We start from the raw sequence: 23861 nt of genomic DNA on the forward strand, positions 1-23861 counted from the left end.
AAACGAGGCATATGCCGCAAATGGTCCTGTCACTGCCCGATTCTCAGAACTGCCTGATCAAGGTCAAGGTGAAAATAGTTGTGCAGACATTTGTAATTCAGCGTCAAGACAGAATGAAGCAAGCAAGCACAAATCATATAAAATATAAAAACATTTTAAAAATCCACAAACGATCACCGGTATACAGGCACACTGTAGAACAATCAAATATAATACCTAATAAACTAATAACATCCTTGTGATTAAAGTGCTATGGCATAATAAACCAAAAAAATTAAATAAAATCACCATGTGACTGCCTTATTTAAGCATGTGATGGCAGCAGGTACAAAAGTATTCTTATATCGTTTAGTCCTACAAAAAGGAACAATGAGCTGGAATTCACTGCGTAAAGGATGATGGGTGCAGTGGTGAATAGTAGAGCTCGCCTGTGTGGCATAGATGTCAGATAGGTTGAGTTGTGGCTCACCTATAAGCTTACTAGCCCACGTTACAATTTGGTTTAGTGCAGACTTGCTTCTCAAGGACAAACTACCAAACCATGACACCAGGGAGAAGGACAGAATGGATTCAAAAAGATACACAACTATTGAGGATCTGGTCTGAGAAGCAAAAGAGGAACGATGTTCATATGTTGTTAACATTCAGTGTTTTATTGTACTGTACATAGTTAATATTGTAAATCCCACTTTCTTTATTTTAATGAACATTTTGGGTGTCCAATTGAGTAAAAAACTGTAATATTCCATTCCGTTTTTTTGAGGCGGTCTGTCATAACTTTTTTAGAACTTATCGGTGTCGTGATCCGCGGTCCAGATCATGTTTTTGTTATGTTAAGTTAGTTTTGGACTCTTTCAGTTCCTGTTTGACACCTGAGTTTGGTTTGGATGCCACGGCTACTTATGATTTTCACCTGCCGCTGGTGTTCATTCTGTCTCGGCGGAAGCACAACGCGCTGATCGCACTTGGAGCCAAAAGCTAACACTTAGCATCGACTATGGACATAAAGACCTTATGAGACTGTGGCCTGAAATAAACAAGACCTACGTAGTCCAGGCATGAGGCAAACAACTTGCATAACTATGGCATGGAACAAACATGAAACTGTGGCATGAAACAACTAATGACGCCAGGACGAGTGACTGGCAAAGGCAGGCTTGAATAGTCCTCTGATTAGAAGCAGGTGCGCGTCCCGAACACCAGAGGCTGGTGAAAATCATAAGTAGCCATGGTAATTAAAACAAACTCAGGTGTCAAACAGGAACTAAAAGAGTCCAAAACTAACAGAACATAACAAAAACATGATCCGGACCAAGGATCATGACAATCAGAAATTGTGACTTTTGGTATTAGTGTTCCTGAAAAAAAAGGGACCCAAACACACATAGTGGTTAGCGTGTCCACCCTGAGATCGGTAGGTTGTGAGTTTAAACCCCGGCCGAGTCATACCAAAGACTATAAAAATGGGACCCATTACCTCCCTGCTTGGCACTCAGCATCAAGGGTTGGCATTGGGGGTTAAATCACCAAAAATGGCTCCCGGGCGCGGCACCGCTGCTGCCCACTGCTCCCCTCACCTCCCAGGGGGTGATCAAGGGTGATGGGTCAAATGCAGAGAATAATTTCACCACACCTAGTGTGTGTGTGACAATCATTGGTACTTTAACATACTGTACAGCAGGTTTTTACAGCTAAATGTGTATATATAATTTATACACACATACACATTTTTTTCTCTCAATGTGGCTCCGAAGTCAAAATATTTGCCCAGCTCTGGACTAGAAACTTAAATGTTCAATATCTTGACATCGCTTGTGTTGAAAATATGCAAAGCAAAAAGGTAAAGGGCTCCCATTATGAAAGATAATACTCTTGATAATTAATAACCAATAATTTCAGGCTAGATGTATGTGAAAGCAGACATATAGACATGCTTGAAGTCTTACACGAAGCCATAAACACTACATATGCAGCACAGTATGCACTTGTACTTCATCAGATGACCACTAGAGAGAACACTCATACTTGTGTACAGTCCTGTATGTGCAGACACGTTTTGTAAATCATTGTATGTTTTCTATACAATTCAACATTAATAACTGATACTATATTCGCTGCAACAGATGCTTTCTACAAACTAAAAAAAGCAACAGTTTAAGGTTTCAGGTTCTTGTCGCTGATAAAAAGGGCTTTTAAGGAAACTTTAATTAGACTTAGACAAACTTTATTGATCCACAAGGGAAATTGTTCCACACAGTAGCTCAGTTACCATGGATGGAAAGGGTAAGGATGGGAAGGATAATGCAGGTATTAAGTAATCAGAATACCTTTATTGTCATTGTATGGAAACAACGAAATAGGACAGCAATCCAGCTCAGTGCTTTTACAACAACCTACCATAAAATAGTCTTAAGACAACAAACATTAATAAACAAAATTTAAAAACATAATAAAATCTTAAAAACATATTGCACAGCAGATCTCTATCAGAGGTAAGTAAGTTAATAAAGTGGTGAGTATTCAGGTACGTGCAGAGTTTAGGGCAATAACAGCTCTAGGATAGAAACTGTTTTTCAATCTATTTGTCCTTGCTTTGATGGTCTTATAGCGCCTCCCTGAAGGCAAGAGGTCAAGCCAGTGGTGACCTGGGTGGGATGAGTCCCTGAGGATGCTGTTTGCTCTCCTGTTGCAGTGTCTCTTATACAGATCCTCTCGAGATGTAAGAGAACATGCAGTGACTAAAAATTTACCATAGTAGCAATATAAAATATAACATATATGTAATATTTACATATTATAGATACAGTATATAACATATACTGATATATTATATTATTATATTATATTTGTATTTAATATATACAATATATAACAAATCCCAATTACCATGCACAATATTACAGTATATGTAACAGCTGCAGCAAAAAAAAGGGCAGCATAAAATAACAAAAGTGCCTAAGAACCATAATTAGTCGTTTATAGAAAAGATAAGTGATAAAATATAAGCAAGGAGAGTTGAGAATAACACCAAAAATAAAGTAAAATGAAGGAAGTCAAAGGAGCTACTGTGATGTGCTGCCACTCCCTCAGGCGCATCACAGACAAAATTGTTAAGCATACATTATTAAGCAGTAAATGTTTTGCTCTTAGGAGCACCTTTAAAAAGTATTTGGCTTTGCAAGTACCACTGCTTTTTCTAGCTTGGAATGTGGTTTGTACATGCAGGTAAATTGGCTTGTGATATATGAGGCAAGTTAAACAAGGAACACTTCTACTCAATTTCAGCACACTTTTGGTTCATACATTTGTATTTTTACAATCATATCTTAGCACTCTATTTATTTCTAGTTAGTATAATAATGATTCAAACATTTTTTTGAGTACCACTAGATGGAGCTTGTGTACCAATAGTGGTACTCCCACACCAGTGGTGGCCCCTTTTTCTAGTAGGGTTGCACACTGACAAATCAAATTATATTTGTATATATTTTCTTACAAAAAGGCTTTGAAAAAGAATCTTTCCACTCTGGGTCTTTTTGCTTCATTTTTTTCCCCAGTTTTTGCTGATAAAAAACTTCTACAATGTGTCTGTTGTCAATAAAAAAAAATGAGGCATATGCCGCAAATGGTCCTGTCACTGCCCGATTCTCAGAACTGCCTGATCAAGGTCAAGGTGAAAATAGTTGTGCAGACATTTGTAATTCAGCGTTAAGACAGAATGAAGCAAGCAAGCACAAATCATATAAAATATAAAAACATTTTTAAAATCCACAAACGATCACCGGTATACAGGCACACTGTAGAACAATAAAATATAATACCTAATAAACTAAGAAAATCCTAGTGATTAAAGTGCTCTGGCATAATAAACCAAAAAAATTAAATAAAATCACCATGTGACAGCCTTATTTAAGCGTGTGATGGCAGCAGGTACAAAAGTATTCTTATATCGTTTAGTCCTACAAAAAGGAACAATGAGCTGGAATTCACTGCGTAAAGGATGGTGGGTGCAGTGGTGAATAGTAGAGCTCGCCTGTTTGGCATAGATGTCAGATAGGTTGACTTGCGGCTCACCTATAAGCTTACTAGCCCACTTTACAATTTGGTTTAGTGCAGACTTGTTTCTCAAGGACTAACTACCAAACCATGACACCAGGGAGAAGGACAGAATGGATTCAATATATGTCCGATAAAAGAGTGACAACATGGTTCTATCTATCGAAGTTTATCTCGAAGGTCAGCTTGATTGACGTCTTTGCAACATCATCATCGGCGGTCACTCGAAAGAGTATGACGATCCTCCTGGTAGGGGTGTATCCCTTTATGGAGGATGCCTGTGCGAGACTTTGTCAGACAGTCACCACACGATCCTTGACAGAATCCGGTCAGGGTCCAGTGGCATGGAGTCCAAGACGGCTGGGGACCCTTTTCTGCTGCAGCCTTCTTCCGCCATCGCAGCCGTTGTGGTAGTAGAATCAAAAAACACAGGACGAGATGTTGAACAGTCCCTTGTGCCAAATGTGGAGAGTACTCACTCGAGATGTCCTTGTTGTTGAGAGTGGGAGACAGACAACGTGGTGATGTGGGGGCTGGGGTGTTCTTGTGAGTTGTATGTGATATGAGACTTGGTCAGGGTTGAATTCCAGGACAATTGGACAAGCGACACATCGTCAGTAGTGTGCCCTTGCATCATTGGGTGTTTCGGCCTTCAAACACTATACACCGAAGGATGATCAGTCCTCAGCTTGTGTCCCGTGCTCAACTGTTCCCGAAATTCACCCTGTTACACTGCTGTTTTTGGGGCCCAACCGGGGTCCTTCCGCTTGAGCCAAATCCACTGGCTGCTTCTTTCGGCTGCCTCTGAGACTGCTCTGATGGTCCTCCGCAGAGCCTGACCGTGGCAGCAGAGTTCACCTCAGCAGTCTGATGGTAGACGACGCCACAAATCCTCTGCATCCCACTTCAACTGGATATACTTTGGTGTTCCAGCCACGCTGCCTCGCTTCTTCTGCTAGCTCTGAGTAGCGCAGCTTCTTACGTTCATAGGCCTCCTCCACAGAGTTCTCCCATGGGACTGTGAGCTCCATGACGTAAGCAGTCTTCACCGAAGGGGACCAGAGCACCAAGTCTGGCCTGAGGTTGGTAGAGGCAATCTCAGGAGGGAAAACTAGCTGTTTACCGATGTCTGCCAGCATCTTTCAGTCGCGGGCCCTGTATAGGTGTCCTGCTTCTGGTTTGGTGGAAAGCTGTTTGGGTGTTTTCCCGCCCTCTCAGACAAACATTGTTGTCTTCATGAGATTAGATACTCTTGGTGGCGGCACCACGCATGCTCTCCAGGGCTGATACCAAGCTCTTAAGGACCTGGTTGTGCCGCCAGGTGTATCTCCCCTGCGTGAGGCTCGTCTTACATCCTGTCATGATGTGTCTGAGGGTTGCTGGAGTTGGGCAGAGGGCACAGATTGGATCCTCACCATACCACTGATGGAGATTCTTTGGTGATGGGAGCACATCATACGTTGCTCTGATGATAAAGCTGATTAGTAGTTCTTAAATCTACCATCTTCCGCTTGCTACGCCGTTGAGGCCTTCACCGTATCCCTGGCTAGGAGGTAGTCAGGTACAAGGCCTTTGCCAAGGGCTGCCTGGGGTAACAGTAGTAAAGGGGTTAACCTCCTAGTGCCCCAAGACACCATAGAGGAGCCTCTACTGCCGGATGCACTTTAACGTCATGCCCAGGACACATTTGCAACAACTTCCTGCCATGCTGCTACAGTTTAGGTCTTTGAGTGGTTAAAATATTTAAAAAAATACCAACGTATGTGCATTGAAAGTATTTGGATGGCTGAAATTATTTCTGAAAAATGCGGTAGGCCTACTTCAATAATGAGCTTCAAAAGCAATATGCTGCTGGGTATTAATCTCATTATTCATTCGTGAGATGTATTTATTGCTATTTCTGTATTTGTTTTTGTTACAGATTGAGCACAGAAAGTGAACAACAAATGTGTTAGCAATTGCGGAAGAGGGGTGGGATTACACTAAATAAACTCTGATTCTTCCTACTCCTTTTGTACTGAGAAATTGGACATTTTTGATGCGGTATTGTAACTATGGATGTTCGAAATAAACTAATAACAATATTGCAGCCGGGAGTCAAAGCTATGATACAAAAAGGCAGCTTCAAGTTTGAATAATGAACAATGCGGATTTATAAGAGTTATTTTAAAGTGTCGTTGTTTATTATTTCAGGTTATGAGTATGAGATACTGTGGCGAACCTTAAAGGGGTCATATTATGTTTTTTTCTACATTTAAAACACTTCCTTGTGGTCTACATCAGTGTTTTTCAACCACTGTGCCGCGGCACACTAGTGTGCCGTGAGATATTGTCTAGTGTGCCTTGAGATATTGTCTGGTGTGCCGTGGGAAATTATGCAACTTCACCTAATTGGTCCAAAAAATATTTTTTGCAAATCAATAATAATCTGCAAATAAATGGTAAATGGGTTGTACTTGTATAGCGCTTTTCTACCTTCAAGGTACTCAAAGCGCTTTGACACTATTTCCACATTCACCCATTCACACACACAGCAGGTAGTTAATTGCTTTGTGAAAGTCGGAATGTGTCAGGTCAATCAATCAATCAATCAATGTTTATTTATATAGCCCTCAATCACAAGTGTCTCAAAGGGCTGCACAAGCCACAACGACATCCTCGGTACAGAGCCCACATAAGGGCAAGGAAAAACTCACCCCAGTGGGACGTCGATGTGAATGACTATGAGAAACCTTGGAGAGGACCGCATATGTGGGTAACCCCCCCCCCCTCTAGGGGAGACCGAATGCAATGGATGTCGAGTGGGTCTGACATAATATTGTGAGAGTCCAGTCCATAGTGGATCCAACATAATAGTGAGAGTCCAGTCCATAGTGGGTCAGCAGGAAACCATCCCGAGCGGAGACGGGTCAGCAGGTGAAATGAGGATGGTTTGTTGTGATCCCAATATGCAGACCACAGCGGGAGGCAGCGTGCAGGTAAAAAGGTATGTAATGGGCGGCATAGCTCAGTTGGTAGAGCGGCCGTTCTAGCAACTTGAGGGTTGCAGGTTCGATTCCCGCTTCCGCCATCCAAGTCACTGCCGTTGTGTCCTTGGGCAAGACACTTTACCCACCTGCTCCCAGTGCCACCCACACTGGTTTAAATATAACTTAGATATTGGGTTTCACAATGTAAAGCGCTTTGAGTTACCAGAGAAAAGCGCTATATAAATATAATTCACTTCACTAATGCTTAAACCAAAAACAAACAAAAGGGAAAGCAAAAGGCAATGGCTATGCAAAGCGAAAGTAAAACTGAACTGGCTACAAAGTAAACAGAAAAAAAATGCTGGACAACAGCAAAAACTTACGGCGTTCAAAAAGTACATCCGTACATGACATGACAATCAACAATGTCCACACAAAGAAGGATAGCAACAACTAAATAGTCTTGCTTGCTAACACAAAGCAGGTGTGGGGAATAGCGCTCAAAGGAAGACATACAACTGCTACAGGAAAACACCAACAAGACAGGAAGGGCCACCAAAATAACAGCGCAAGACAGGAACTAAAGCACTACACACAGGAAAACACAAACTCAAAATAAGGTACGACGAACTGGTCGAGTTTAATTTTTTAACGTTTTCTGCTGGTGGTGTGCCTCCGTATTTTTTTATGGAAAAAAATGTGCCTTGCTTCAAAAAAGGTTGACAAACACTGGTCTGCATAACATGTAATGGTGGTTCTTTGGTCAAAATGTTGAATAGATGAATAGAGTCTACTGACGAATAAAAGTTCAAACTACTCGCTACTTTGTATTAGAAATGGCAACAGCGGAGGACGCATGTGCATGAATGAGCCAGTCTGCCCCACAACAAGAGGATAGAGAAAAAAGAAGGAATTTATTGACTACAACGTCTGACGACAATGGCGGACTCGTGCAAAGCTCTTTGGGTAAATCTCTACCATATATGGAGATATGCGTTGACGTCACAATTTGGCAACATTCTTTGTATGGTAAGGTGCTTCATATAAAATGTTACCCCAAACATATTCCTAGCCACGTTAGGCTTTGTCACTGATTCCTATACGAAGACAGAGTCCCTCTTAATTTTTCAGTGCCTCTCATGGTGCGCATCACTAGTGCTTGCAATGCAAAACAGAGGTTTTATGGATCAATTCCATGCTAAAATTAAAGTTTTTAAACTTATGATTTAAGGATGTTAACATTGTTTAATACGCTAAACTACAGCATAGTAATAACAAAAGTGGACAGTTCATCGTGTTGCTCAAGGTCAGGGGTGCTCACACTTTTTCTGCAGGCGAGCTACTTTTCAATTGATCAAGTCGTGGGGATCTACCTCATTCATATATATAATTTATATTTACTTATTTATGAAATATATGTTTTTGTTAACAAGTTAAAGGTGTTTAATGATAATGCAAGCATGTTTAACACATATAGTTAATATTGTTAATACATTAAAGGTGTTTAATGATAATACAAGTATGTTTAATACATATAGTTAATATTGTTAACAAGTTAAAGGTGTTTAAAGATAATGCAAGCATGTTTAACACATATAGTTAATATTGTTAACAAGTTAAAGGTGGTTAAAAATAATACAAGCATGTTTAACACAAATAGTTAATATTGTTAACAACTTAAAGGTGGTTAAAGATAAAACAAGCATGTTTAACACATATAGTTAATATTGTTAACACCTTAAAGGTGGTTAAAGATAAAACAAGCATGTTTAACACATATAGTTAATATTGTTAACAACTTAAAGGTGGTTAAAGATAATACAAGCATGTTTAACACATATTGTTAATATTGTTAACAAGTTAAAGGTGGTTAAAGATAATACAAGCATGTTTAACACATATAGATTCCTTTCTTTCATGAAGACAAGAATATAAGTTGGTGTATTACCTGATTGTGATGACTTGCATTGATTGGAATCAGACAGTGGTGATGATAACGTCCGCATTTTCGAATGGAGGAGAAAAAAAGTCCTCCTTTCTGTCCAATACCACATGAAAGTGGTTGGTTTTTGGCATCTTATTTGTCCAGCTTCCGTACTCCTTTGTATACACTTTACAAGAAATACATTGTCGCCAAACTCCGTAGCTTGCTAGCTTGTGCACGCCAGCTTTCTGAGACTCTTATTTTGGTAGCGCAGGCAGGATGAAGCAGAGCTTTTATTGTGCAACTGTGCAGTCGGTCTTTGGAGTTTTGACGACAGGTACGGCGCCAGAGTCTGTTGAAATAAAGTGTTTCTCGCCTTCCAGTCGGTAATTTTAATGAGCTGGCAGCAGCCAGCGTCATCTCAGAAGACCCTCGGGTGCCGTGAATGTCAATCAAGTGACGAAAGTGACGTCATAGTGAAGATTTATGATCGCTCATTTTTAGGACTATTTTTTTAATGCCTGGCTGGTGATCGACTGACACACCCTCCAAGATCGATCGGTAGATCGCGATCGACGTAATGAGCACCCCTGCTCAAGGTAATAGTATTCATATGGTGCTGGGATACCCATGATTTCAGCCCTTCAAAGCTCTTGTTTGACCAAAATTTTACCTCGGTATTTCTCCAATCCAAGTTACGGCCCTGGGTGAGAAACGATGGTTTTGCATAATAGATTCCCTTTAACATGCTTATATTTAGGAAAATCTGCCATCAAGCAGGAAACAGAACTTGCTGAATTTGGCGCAAGCGCTAACCGGGGTGTCAAACTCATTTTAGCTCAAGGGCCGTATGGGGAAAAATCTAATCCCACGTGGGCCGGACTACTGAAATCATGGCATAATAACTTAAAAATAAAGACAACTTCAGATATTTTTTTTTTGTCTCACTTTGGTCAAAAATAGAACAAGTACATTCTGAAAATGTACATACTACAAATAATCCTCTTGGCAAAACACTTGACATAAATTGAAAACTCAGAGGAAAAAAATATTGCAGTTTTAAAAACACAGTGAAGAACACAATGAACTTAGACGTTGTTTCAGTGTTTTTACAAAGCCATTAAACTTTAAGCACTTTCTGTTTAGCATTCTAAAGTTGGCAGTTTATTAAAAATGTTTAGAAAAGCAACTGATTGTTTCCACAAACCGCCGCATTGGTGAAATCTGCATACTGCCACAACTAAAGATGTCCGATAATGGCTTTTTTGCCGATATTCCGATATTGTCCAACTCTTAATTACCGATTCCGATATCAACCAGTACCAATATATACAGTCGTGGAATTAACACATTATTATGCCTAATTTTGTTGTGATGCATTAAACAATGTAACAAGGTTTTCCGAAATAAATCAACTCAAGTTATGGAAAAAAATGCCAACATGGCACTGCCATATTTTTTATTGAAGTCACAAAGTGCATTCTTTTTTTTAACATGCCTCAAAACAGCAGCTTGGAATTTGGGACATGCTCTCCCTGAGAGAGCATTAGGAGGTTGAGTTGGGCGGGGTTGGTGGGTGGTATGGAAGGAAGGATGGTGAATGGTTAAAAGAAAGGGTAGGTAGGATTGAAGTCACCAAAATAATTCCCGGGCGCAGCCACCGCTGCTGCTCACCTCCCAGAGGGTGAACATGGGGATGGGTCAAATGCAGAGGATAATTTAACCAGACTGCATCAGCACCAGGTCCTGATGGCTTCATCTGGCCAGGATCTTCAGCTCTCACTGGATCGGTTCGCAGCCGAGTGTGAAGCGACTGGGATGAGAATCAGCACCTCCAAGTCCGAGTCCATGGTTCTCGCCCGGAAAAGGGTGGAGTGCCATCTCCGGGTTGGGGAGGAGATCTTGCCCCAAGTGAAGGAGTTCAAGTACCTCGGAGTCTTATTCACGAGTGAGGGAAGAGTGGATCGTGAGATCGACAGGCGGATCGGTGCGGCGTCTTCAGTAATGCGGACGCTGTATCGATCCGTTGTGGTGAAGAAGGAGCTGAGCCGGAAGGCAAAGCTCTCAATTTACCGGTCGATCTACGTTCCCATCCTCACCTACGGTCATGAGCTTTGGATTATGACCGAAAGGACAAGATCACGGGTACAAGCGGCCGAAATGAGTTTCCTCCGCCGGGTGGCTGGGCTCTCCCTTAGAGATAGGGTGAGAAGCTCTGCCATCCGGGGGGAGCTCAAAGTAAAGCCGCTGCTCCTCCACATCGAGAGGAGCCAGATGAGGTGGTTCGGGCATCTGGTCAGGATACCACCTGAACGCCTCCCTAGGGAGGTGTTTAGGGCACGTCCGACCGGTAGGAGGCCGCGGGGAAGACCCAGGACACGTTGGGAAGACTATGTCTCCCGGCTGGCCTGGGAACACCTTGGGGTCCCACAGGAAGAGCTGGAGGAAGTGGCTGGGGAGAGGGAAGTCTGGGCTTCCCTGCTTAGGCTGCTGCCCCCGCGACCCGACCTCGGATAAGCGGAAGAAGACGGATGGATGGAATTTCACCAGACCTAGTGGGTGTGTAACTATCAGTGGTACTTTAACTTAATTAGTATTTCTTGATTGTATGTAAATGTTGCATATTATAAATAAAGGTTTATAAAATAAAAAAAATTAAAATTAAAATTGTAAACTAAGATAAATTGGCTGATCCTGGAGGTACCCAAATCAAAGCGCAAGCGTCGAGGGGACAGGGCCTTCTCTGTTGTGGGTCCCAAACGCTTTGATTGATTGAGACTTTTATTAGTATATTGTACAGTACAGTACATATTCCGTACAATTGACCACTAAATGGTAACACCCGAATATGTTTTTCAACTTGTTTAAGTCAGGGTCCACATTAATCAATTCATGGAACCATTTCCCTCTCCATGTGAGAAAGGCCCCTTATTTGGCTACTTTTAAGACCCTTCTTAAAACCCATTTTTATTCACTGGCTTTTAACCCAGCATGAGACTTTTAACTGTTTTTAACTTTTCTAACGGTTTTTAACTTTTTAACGGCTTTTTATCTAACAAATTGTTCTTAGGATAATTTGTATTTGCTTTTTCAATGTGTATTTTACCTCTGTTTTAAACATACTTGCCAACCTTGAGACCTCCGATTTCGGGAGGTGGGGGCGGGGGGTGGGAAGCGTGGTCGGGATGGGCGGGGGCGTGGTTGGGGGCGGGGCTAAGAGGGGAGGCGTATATTTACAGCTAGAATTCACCAAGTCAAGTATTTCATATATATACAGTATATATTTATATATATATATATATATTTTTATATATATATGTATATATATATATATATAAGAATAAGTGAATTCTAGCTGTATATATATTTATTTTATTATATATATATATATATATATATATATATATATATATATATATATATATATATATATATATATATATATATATATATATATAAATAAAAGAAATACTTGAATTTCAGTGTTCATTTATTTACACATATACACACACATAACACTCATCTACTCATTGTTGAGTTAAGGGTTGAATTGTCCATCCTTGTTCTATTCTCTGTCACTATTTTTCTAACCATGCTGAACACCCTTTCGCAGGTACCCAGAAAGGTTTCGAGTATCACCAAAAAAACTGAATCTCTGAAGACAGTATAAAAATCTGTGTTAAAGGTGTACAAATACTGTTTGTATAATAAGCATTAGAGATGCGCGGTTTGCGGACACAACCGCGGAGTCCGCGGATTATCCGCGGATCGGGCGGATGAAATTAAAAAAAATAAGATTTTATCGGCTCGCGGGTCGGGTCGGGCGGATTAATTAGATTTTTTTTTTTTTTTTTTTTTTTTGCGGGTGGCAGTTTAACCAATTGGTAAATATATATACATAGTTAAATGTTGTTACCCACATACGAAAAACGAGCAGGCACCTGCTGCATATGCCACAACAGAAGAAAAAAAAAGAAAAGAGATGGACACTTTTACGGAGCGGAGAAGGGACGCCTCGCCGGGGTCCGGGACCGAGGCCCCTTCCCCCGAGAGGGCCCCACCGGGAGCCGTAGCTGAGGCGATCCGCGAGAAGGGCCCGACGCACGTCCAGGGTCACTACCGCGCCCACCGCACCGACACCCCGCCTCGTCCGCTTTCGCCGCGGCCGGCGTCACGCGCAGCAGGTAAGCAGTTTACCTGCCCGCCACCCCCGTGGCCGGGGGCTCGTAACATGGGTCACTCCGCGCGCTCCGCCCGCGCAGCTTACCTGCTTGCCACCCCTGTTGCCGGGGGCGCGTAACAGGGGTCACTCCGCGCTCAGTGCGCTCACGAAAGGGGTGGGGCTCACCCTGGTTGATATAGAGAGCAGGACGGTGGCCATGGAATTTCATTTAAGGTTTGTGATAAACCATCAAACTCATTCGTTAAAAGGACTCTATAGTAATATAAAGCGAAATTTTCTGGACATTATCATGCAAGAAAAGTTTATTTTTGGGATCGCGATCACCGCGTAATGATTTTTAAAGGTTGCATTACATTATTAACTGTCCCATGTGATCAGCCAGTGCGATTGGAAGTCCATGCTCAATTATTGCCTCCGTAAATAAAACTTCGGCATTTATCACATCCAAAGAATCTGTTTGGGCGACGAAAAACGTTGAAAGTTTTCCACTTGTATCGCTAGCAACGGCATTAGACTTGTGTTTTTTTGTCCCAACGTGGTCTTTTACATGGCTAATTCCTCCGTGTCCGATCGAAAAATCTTGTCTGCACAAGGTGCAATTCGCGTAGTTTTCACCCTTTTTTTTTTTTTAAAATTAATATTAGATATATAACAACGGGCGGATGGCGGGCGGATGCAGTTCAGATCAAACGTTACATCGGGTGGATGGCGGATGGATGACGACTTTCTGACGCGGTTGCGGATGAGATAAATTGCCTATCCGCGCATCTCTAATAAGCATGTTTTTTTTGTTTTTTTTACAAATGAGGGTTAAGAGTTCAGCACTAAAAAAAAAAAAAAAAAGAATGTAGCTTAAGTAGAGTTTTTTAATTGAGCTGCTGCATTTTTTGGTTGGGTTGTTTATTTATTTTGAGTAACTTCTATACATTTCTAAAAGGGGAATAATGTAATAGAGTGATCTATGTTTGTCTGTTGCCATCTCCTGGTGAATGTTGGCTATAGCGTACTGGGGTTACTTTTTGGTTGGCCAACGATTTACTGGTGTTGCGCACCTGACGTCACTCAGGTCCGCATGGAGCTGGAGGGGGCGTGGCTTCCAGCTCTGCCTGAATTTCGGGAGATTTTCGGGAGAAAACTTGTCCCGGGAGGTTTTCGGGAGAGGCGCTGAATTTCGGGAGTCTCCCGGAAAATCCGGGAGGGTTGGCAAGTATGGTTTTAAATGTTGTTTTTTAGTCTGTCCTTTTGACTGTATTTCTTTGTGGTGCACAGCCATTTGTTCTTCAACTGGAGTTGTTTTTAAAGGGCTTTATAAATAAAGTTGGTATGGTACAATTGATTACTATTCATATTGAAAATTATAATGTGTCACAGACAAATAAAAAAAATGTGTTTTTAATATACAGGAGTAGTTATTGTTAGTTATTTGTGGCTCCTTTTGGCTCCTTTCACAGTTTTATTAACTGCTCCCTAGAGCTAGTATGGATTTAGCTAGCGGAAGTTCCAAAAACAACAATGGCGGCGTCATTAACATGCTCTAAAGGGACGGGGGGGGACTCACCTATTCAGCCGTAAAACAAGCCTAAGCCTGTCGCTGTAGCCTGGGGCCACTCACCTCTCTCTCTCTCGCTCTCTCTCGCTGCTGTGAGCCCTCCTACCGGCATGCGTACATGCGGAAGTCTCAGTTCCGCTCAGGCAAGCGCTCACTCAGTCCAGAGCTGAGAACCGACAGACTCCTCGTCTCTCTCCCCCTCATTCGAGCACCGGCAGATAGCGGCTTCGCAAGGCAAGGTAAGCCCGGGACAGTGCACTCTTCTCGGGGAGAGGCGTACGCTGGCGTCGCCTTGCTGGTGCTTTACGCGCGACTTTAAAACAACATGCTGCCTTGAACTCTACGCAATATTAATGTCACGTTTGAGTTCTAGCTCAGTTTTACGAAGAAACTTTATGAAAAGTTCCAAGTTTTAGTCAGCTATTTGCTTGTTTACTGTAGGACTAATGCTTAAGTAGTGCAAACAAGTAAACAGACTTAATTATGACTTTCTCGTGACTCCTATACGTGGGGTGTGGCTACATGTGTCTGGCTATGAGCAAGTACACATAATTGGGCTTATAATTAGAATGTGTTTTAAAGGGGAACATTATCACCAGACCTATGTAAGCGTCAATATATACCTTGATGTTGCAGAAAAAAGACCATATATTTTTTTAACCGATTTCCGAACTCTAAATGGGTGAATTTTGGCGAATTAAACACCTTTCTATTATTCGTCGGGAAGCAATCCGCCATTTTCTCAAACACATTACAAACACCGAGTCAAATCAGCTTTGTTATTTTCCGTTTTTTCGACTGTTTTCCGTACCTTGGAGACAACATGCCTCGTCGGTGTGTTGTCGGAGGGTGTAACAACACGAACAGGGACGGATTCAAGTTGCACCAGTGGCCCAAAGATGCGAAAGTGGCAAGAAATTGGACGTTTGTTCCGCACACTTTACCGACGAAAGCTATGCTACGACAGAGATGGCAAGAATGTGTGGATATCCTGCGACTCTCAAAGCAGATGCATTTCCAACGATAAAGTCAAAGAAATCTGCCGCCAGACCCCCATTGAATCTGCCGGAGTGTGTGAGCAATTCAGGGACAAAGGACCTCGGTAGCACGGCAAGCAATGGCGGCAGTTTGTTCCCGCAGACGAGCGAGCTAAACCCCCTGGATGTCTTGGCTCACACCGTCCCTTAAGAATATCGACCCTAGCTTCCCTGGGCTGCTGACATCAACTCCAAAACTGGACAGATCAGCTTTCAGGAAAAGAGCGCGGATGAGGGTATGTCTACAGAATATATTAATTGATGAAAATTGGGCTGTCTGCACTCTCAAAGTGCATGTTGTTGCCAAATGTATTTCATATGCTGTAAACCTAGTTCATAGTTGTTAGTTTCCTTTAATGCCAAACAAACACATACCAATCGTTGGTTAGAAGGCGATCGCCGAATTCGTCCTCGCTTTCTCCCGTGTCGCTGGCTGTCGTGTCGTTTTCGTCGGTTTCGCTTGCATACGGTTCAAACCGATATGGCTCAATAGCTTCAGTTTCTTCTTCAATTTCGTTTTCGCTACCTGCCTCCACACTACAACCATCCGTTTCAATACATGCGTAATCTGTTGAATCGCTTAATCCGCTGAAATCCGAGTCTGAATCCGAGCTAATGTCGCTATAGCTTGCTGTTCTATGCGCCATGTTTGTTTGTGTTGGCATCACTATGTGACGTCACAGGAAAATGGACGGGTGTTTATAACGTTGGTTAAAATCAGCCACTTTGAAGCTTTTTTTAGGGATATTGCGTGATGGGTAAAATTTTGAAAAAAACTTCGAAAAATGAAATAAGCCACTGGGAACTGATTTTTAATGCTTTTAACCCTTCTGAAATTGTGATAATGTTCCCCTTTAAGGCTATATGCCAGAGTAAATGCTCCCTGCACACTAATCATTTATATCTTAGACTTAGACAAATTTTAATGATCAAGGGAAATTGTTCTATCTGTAGATATCTGTAGACCAGTGTTTTTCAACCACTGTGTGCCGTGAGATACAATCTGGTGTGCCGTGGGAAAATATGTAATTTAACCTATTTCACCTATAGGGGACAGCGTGGCGAGGTTGGGAGAGTGGCCGTGTCAGCAACCTGAGGGTTCCTGTTTCAATCCCCAGCTTCTACCAACCTAGTCACGTCCGTAGTGTCCTTGAGTAATACACTTCACTCTTGCTCCTGATGGGTCATGGTTAGGGCCTTGCATGGCAGCTCCCGCCATCAGTGTGTGAATGTGTGTGTGAATGGGTGAATGTGGAAATAGTGTCAAAGCCCTTTGAATACCTTAAAGGTAGAAAAGCGCTATACAAGTATAACCAATTTACCTATTTGGGTTAAAAATAGTTTTTGCAAACCAGTAATAATAATCTGCAAATGTGCCGTTGTTGCGTGTCTGTGCTGTCTAGAGCTCGGCAGAGTAACCGTGTAATACTCTTCCATACCAGTAGGTGGCAGCCGGTAGCTAATGGCTTTGTAGATGTCGGAAAGAGCGGGAGGCAGCGTGCAGGTAAAAAGGTGTCTAATGCTTAAACCAAAAAATAAACAAAAGGTGAGTGCCTCTAAGAAAAGGCATTGAAGCTTAGGGAAGGCTACGCAGAACGAAACTAAAACTGAACTGGCTACAGAGTAACCAAAAACAGAATGCTGGACGACAGCAAAGACTTACTGTGGAGCAAAGACAATGTACATCCGAACATGACATGACAATCAACAATGTCCCCACAAAGAAGGATTGCTAAAACAAAGTAGATGCGGGAAATATCGCTCAAAGGAAGACATGAAACTGCTACAGGAAAATACCAAAAAATGAGAAAAAGCCACCAAAATAGGATCGCAATATGCAGACGACAGTGTGTAGGTAAAAAGGTGTCTAATGCTTAAACCAAAAATAAACAAAAAGCGAGTGCCGCTAAGAAAAAGCATCAACGCTTAGGGCAGGCTACGCAAAAACGAAACTAAAACTGAACTGGCTGCAAAGTAAACAAAAACAGATTGCTGGACGACAGCAAAGACTTATAGCGTGTGGAGCAGACAGCGTCCACAAAGTACATCCGAACATGACATGACAATCAACGATGTCCCCGCAAAGAAGGATAGCGACAACTTAAATAGCCTTGATTGCTAGAACAAAGCATGTGCGGGGAATAGCGCTCAAAGGAAGACATGAAACTGCTACAGGAAAACACCAACAAAACAGGAAAAGCCAAAATAGGAGCGCAAGACAAGAACTAAAACACTACAAACAGGAAGACACCAAACAACTCCAAATAAGTCACGGCGTGATGTGACAGGTGGTGACAGTACACCTACTTTGAGACAATCGCTATAGTGATGCATGCTTCGTTATGGTTTGAATTCACATCCAACACTTGCAAGAACAACTTTTTATTGTCAATATCGGCTACTGAGTTTCATTTTTTAATGATATCTGCTGGTGGTGTGCCTCCGGATTTTTTCAATGAAAAAAATGTGCCTTGGCTCAAAAAAGGTTGAAAAACACTGCTGTAGACAACTAATATACAGGGTTCGTACTGGTGCTTAAAACCTTGAAAATGCTTTGGATTTTAATGTTGTGTTTTCAAGGTTTGAAAAATGCTTGAATTTTGGGTGAAGTGCTTGTAAATGCTCGGAAATGTTCATCATATTTCTCGGCAGTCTGACGCAATAGGCTAATTATAAAATGGGAAAAAAATAAAATAAGTTTCCTTAAAAATGAAAGCTACACGCTTGATCTGTTGGCTTTGCACGAGCCCTTACATTAGGTTGTTGTCATGTATATACGGCTCTGTGTCGCCCCTAAGAGGACAGTGGTGCATCGGTCCATCATGCCGGGAGGTTGTCGTTTTAATGAACATTGGATGGAAAATGACTTTGGATAAAAACGTGGACCAAATCCACTTGTAGCCTGCTGCAAAGTATGCAAAAAGGAAATCCAGCTTTTTGCAAAGGGAGAGTTGGCCCTCTCGAGTCATATGAAAGGTAAGCCACAGAGATTACTAGCCCTACAAGTTAACTAACATTAGCTAAAGTTTTGTTTTCTAACCTTTTTGGTACATGCTAGACCTAAACTGTGAGATCAACGCTGGATTACATGTTAATTACGGACAGTTATTACGAGCTATGAAAGCAAAATAGCGAGTGTTGTCAACGATAAATGATAATGTTAAGAACTTCCCTCAACTAAAAATCGAAGCTCAGTTGATGTTAGCCCATAATATGCTTAAGGTAAACACTGAGTGCCATGGCTAGCCTACAGTTGCAAGGTTGTGATTGACTAAGTTACAGAAAAGTTTAGTCGTCTGATTTTATTTCCATTGGTAACATTTAGATGGAATTAAATCCATATAAAAAACTAAAGAGAGAGACATGCATTAAAAACAGAAGTTTGTAGCCTATCTTTATATTAATGTGGAACAGTTTTGTTGTTAAATGAGTGAAATTGACATTTTGAGGGTACGTGTATTTATATCACATTATGCAGTTTACAAGCACAAATACGGTGTGAATTAGAGATGTCCGATAATGGCTTTTTTGCCGATATTGTCCAACTCTTAATTACCGATTCCGATATCAACCGATACCAATATATACAGTCGTGGAATTAACACATTATTATGCCTAATTTTGTTGTGATGCCCCGCTGGATGCATTAAACAATGTAACAAGGTTTTCCAAAATAAATCAACTCAAGTTATGGGGGAAAAAAATGCCAACATGGCACTGCCATATTTATTATTGAAGTCACAAAGTGCATTATTTTTTTTAACATGCCTCAAAACAGCAGCTTGGAATTTGGGACATGCTCTCCCTGAGAGAGAATGAGAAGGTTGAGGTGGGCGGGGTTGAGGTTGGGGGGGCAGGGGGTAGCGGGGACTGTATATTGTAGCGTCCCGGAAGAGTTAGTGCTGCAAGGGATTTTGGGTATTTGTTCTGTTGTGTTTATGTTGTGTTAAGGTGCGGATGTTCTCTCAAAATGTGTTTGTCGTTCTTGTTTGGTGTGGGTTCACAGTGTGGCGCATATTTATAACAGTGTTCAAGTTGTTTATACGGCCACCCTTAGTGTGACCTGTATGGTTGTTGACCAAGTATGCTTTGCATTCACTTGTGTGTGTGAAAAGCCGTAGATATTATGTGACTGGGCCGGCAAGCAAAGGCAGTGCCTTTAAGGTTTATTGGCGCTCTGTACTTCTCCCTACGTCCGTGTACACAGCGGCGTTTTAAAAAGTCATACATTTTACTTTTTGAAACCGATACCGATAATTTCCGATATTAAATTTTAAAGCATTTATCGGCCTATAATATCGGCAGTCCGATGCATCTCTAGTGTGCATCAATCCGTGCTGTTTGATGTAGTTTGGGTGCTGTATGTAAGAAAAAGAACAAGAAATTTGAAAAACAACACAAATGTAGACACATTTGCAAACACCAATGACATTGAATAGTCACACTGCTTCATTTTCTATTCCCCATTCAGTTAATGATAACTGCTGGTTCAATGCTAGGCTTAGGTTTTCGCAGATTTTCCGTAATTTCCCTACAGACAGCATTTGTTGACCTCAAACAACAAGGCTATGGATTGATTCACACTGGTTTTCACCTTTTGAAGGGTACTGGAAAAACTGGAAAATTGATCTTGAAAGTCTTTAAGTGCTTGAATTTGGCCATGGAAAAGGTGTACGAACCCTGAATATAACTTGTTCACAGAAATGTATCTTCATTAAATGTGTTGTAAATTCAGGTTACAACATGTAGTCGTTCTGGCACAAAGGTGAGCTGCAGATAATAACAACACTGCCAAAACTCTAGCTTGACGGTTTGTAGTTCAACAAGGCCGGGCGTTGGCACGTTAAACCACAAGTAATGCCCATTCTTTTCTTCTTTTTTTCAATTCCTCAGTCGTAAATGAACTCAATGAGGACATGCGATGACGTAGCCAGGCAACATTGCCACCTGACGTCTTGTGGAATGCGCATGACGTATAAAATCAAACAAATCATGCTTTTAATTGCAGCTGAAACTCCCAGAAACATTTGTTTTTCCTTTTATATGAGTACTCTCAAAGTTCCTGCCAGAAACCACTGTACATTTCATACATGCGGTAAAAGGGCGTCGAGGTCACGTCTGTGAATAATATTTACATTAAACACAGGTGACCCATGTTTGAGTGCCTGTCAAGAACACTTCTCTACTCAGTGGTGATTTCTAAACGGATGTTAAACTCAATTTCAATTACAGGGGAACGGGGGACATTTTTCCTGTCATTAGTATTCTATTTTCTATATAATAAGGTGTATACCATAGCCCAGGGGTCGGCAACCTTTACCACTCAAAGAGCCATTTTGACCCGTTTCACAAATTCAAGAAAACAAAACTCTTTTGAAATTTAAAATGAAATAACACTGCATACAAAGTTTTTTTTTGCTTTGTGCCATGTATAAACCAGACACGCGGCCCGCGAGACGTTATTTTGCGGCCCGCACCTTAATATGAAAATTTAATGTTAGTGCGGCCCGCGAGTTTTATATGAATGGCGCTTGACAGCGTCATACTTGCCAGCCCTCCCGATTTTTCCGGGAGACTACCAAAATTCAGGGCAACTATTCTATCGGATGAATGCTGATTTTCACCCAAACAACAATAATAAGGGCGTGCCGTGATGGCACTGTCTTTAGCGCCCTCTACAACCTGTATAAACAGTGTGCCAGTCCAGTTACATGTTATATGAGGCTTCTGCAGACACACATAAGTGAATGCAAGGCATACTTGCTCAACAGCCATACAGGTTACACTGAGGGTGGCCGTATAAAACAACTTTAACACTGTTACAAATATGCGCCACACTGTGAACCCACACCAAAAAAGAATGACAAACACATTTCGGGAGAACATCCGCATCGTAACACAACATAAACACAACAGAACAAATACCCAGAATCCCTTGCAACCCTAACTCTTCCGGGCTACATTATACACCCCCGCTACCACCAAACCCTGCCCTCCCAAACATCAACCCCCCCTCTCCGTGCGTCGGTTGAGGTGTGCGGGGTTGGAAGGGGCGGGGTTGGGGGATGGGGTGGGGTTTGGTGGTAGCTGGGGTGTATAATGTAGAAAAGTTAGGGATGCAAGGGATTCTGGGTATTTGTTCTGTTGTGTTTATGTTGTGTTACGGTGCGGATGTTCTCCCGAAATGTGTTTGTCATTCTTGTTTGGTGTGGGTTCACAGTGTGGCGCATATTTGTAACAGTGTTAAAGTTATTTTATACTGCCACCCTCAGTGTGAACTGTATGGCTGTTGACTAAGTATGCCTTGCAGTCACTTGCGTGTGTGTGTGTGGGGCAGAGCGCATACAACATGTGACTGGGCCGGCACGCAGATAGTGTAAAATCGGACGTTAAAGGCACGCCCTCAATATTGTTGCCCCGGGAGATTTTTGGGAGAGGCACCGAAATTCGGAAGTCTCCCGGAAAAATCAGGAGGTTCGGCACGTATGCAGCTGAGCCGCATCAGAGTGATCAAAGAGCCGCATGCGGCTCCGGAGCCGCGGGTTGCCGACCCCTGCCATAGCCAAATTGCTAAGGTAGTGATACATAAACTCAAAAAGTCATACAGTGGATACCAGTCAAAAGATCCTGTATGAGAAGAGTGCTCTGCTGTTTTTAAGGACCCACGACAAAACTGTACTCAAAGAGGCGTTATGCTGTGTTTAAGACTCGATGTCTAAACATAAGTCAAAGATTCTCTATATGACAGGACCACTCTGCTGTTTCAGCAAAGCCGTTAATCTAAAGATTCTCTATATGACAGGAGCGTTCTGCTGTTTTTAAGGCTCGATGTCTAAACATAAGTCAAAGATTCTCCATATGACAAGACCACTCTGCCTTTTCAGCAAACTCTTTTGATTGATTGATTGATTGAAATTTTTATTAGTAGATTGCACAGTTCAGTACATATTCCATACAATTGACCACTAAATGGTAACACCCGAATAAGTTTTTCAACTTGTTTAAGTCGGGGTCCACGTAAATCAATTCATGGTAAAAATTCATGGTAAACTTTAGTCCAAAGTAATTTTATTCTATATGACAGAAGTGTTCTGCTGTTTTTAAGGACCTACAGCTAACCTGTACTCAAAGTTCCTCTACAGGACACGGGCTGTTTTTAAGAATCTGCTTTCAAAACATTAGTCTATATAAAAGGACTCTTCTGCAGTTTTAGCAAACACGTTAGTTAAAAGATCCTCTGTATGACAAGAATGTGCTGCTGTTTTTAAGGACCTACAATAAAATAGTACTGAAAGATCCTCTCTTTGACCGAAGCGTTCTGCTGTTTTTAAGGACCTGCTGCCTAAACATTCGTCAAAGATCTTCTATATAAGCAAACACGCTAGAATCCCATGCAGCCCTAACTCTTCCGGGATTCATTATACACCCCCGCTATCAAACCCCGCCCACCTCAACCGACGCACAGAGAGGGGGGGTTGATGTGTGAGGGAGCAGGCTTGGGGTGGGGGCGGGGTTTGGTGGTAGCAGGGGTGTATAATATAGCCCGGAAGAGTCAGGGCTGCATGGGATTCTGGGTGTTTGTTCTGTTGTGTTTATGTTGTGTTAAGGTGCAGATGTTCTCCCGAAATGTGTTTGTCATTCTTGTTTGGTTTTGGTTCAAAGTGTGGCGCATTATTAGTAAGAGTGTTAAAGTTGTTTTATATGGTCACCGTCAGTGTAACCTGTGTGGCTGTTGACCAAGTATGCCTTGCTGTCACGTACGTGTGCAAGCAGAAGATGTATATTGTATAACAAGTGTTGAGCTGGCACGCTGTTAATATAGATTGTAGAGGGAGCCAAATGTTGTACCATCATGGCACGCCCTTATTATAGCTGTAGGGTGAAAATCGGTGAATATTAATCCCGGGAGTTTTCTGCGAGAGGCACTGAAATCCGTGAGTCTCACGGGAAAATTGGGGGGTTCAGCAAGTGAGCTGCTGAGCCGCATCAGAGTGATCAAAGAGCCGCATGCGGCTCCGGAGCCGCGGGTTGCCGACCCCTGTTCTAGGGTCAAGCTGTGTCCAACATAGAATCTTCTGTCATTTTTAACAAGCAATTTGCATGTGTAAAAATAGGTTTAACTTATGCTGTTAATATTTGTGAT

At 41.9% G+C, this 23861-nt stretch overlaps 1 protein-coding gene across 2 annotated transcripts in view; it reads left to right on the forward strand.

Moving 5' to 3' along the window:
* The first annotated feature begins 14680 nt into the window (after window positions 1–14680).
* pdlim5b (PDZ and LIM domain 5b) overlaps window positions 14681–23861 on the forward strand; it is a 139253-nt gene continuing 130072 nt past the window's right edge. The window contains exon 1 of one of the 2 annotated variants that reach the window (XM_061927474.2): window positions 14681–14920. The gene's annotated coding sequence lies outside the window, so the exon portion shown is untranslated. The remainder of the gene's footprint in view (window positions 14921–23861) is intronic. The other variant, XM_061927473.2, reaches the window with a different exon arrangement.

This window comes from Nerophis lumbriciformis, linkage group LG32, assembly GCF_033978685.3.
Source record: "Nerophis lumbriciformis linkage group LG32, RoL_Nlum_v2.1, whole genome shotgun sequence".
Taxonomy (NCBI): domain Eukaryota; kingdom Metazoa; phylum Chordata; class Actinopteri; order Syngnathiformes; family Syngnathidae; genus Nerophis; species Nerophis lumbriciformis.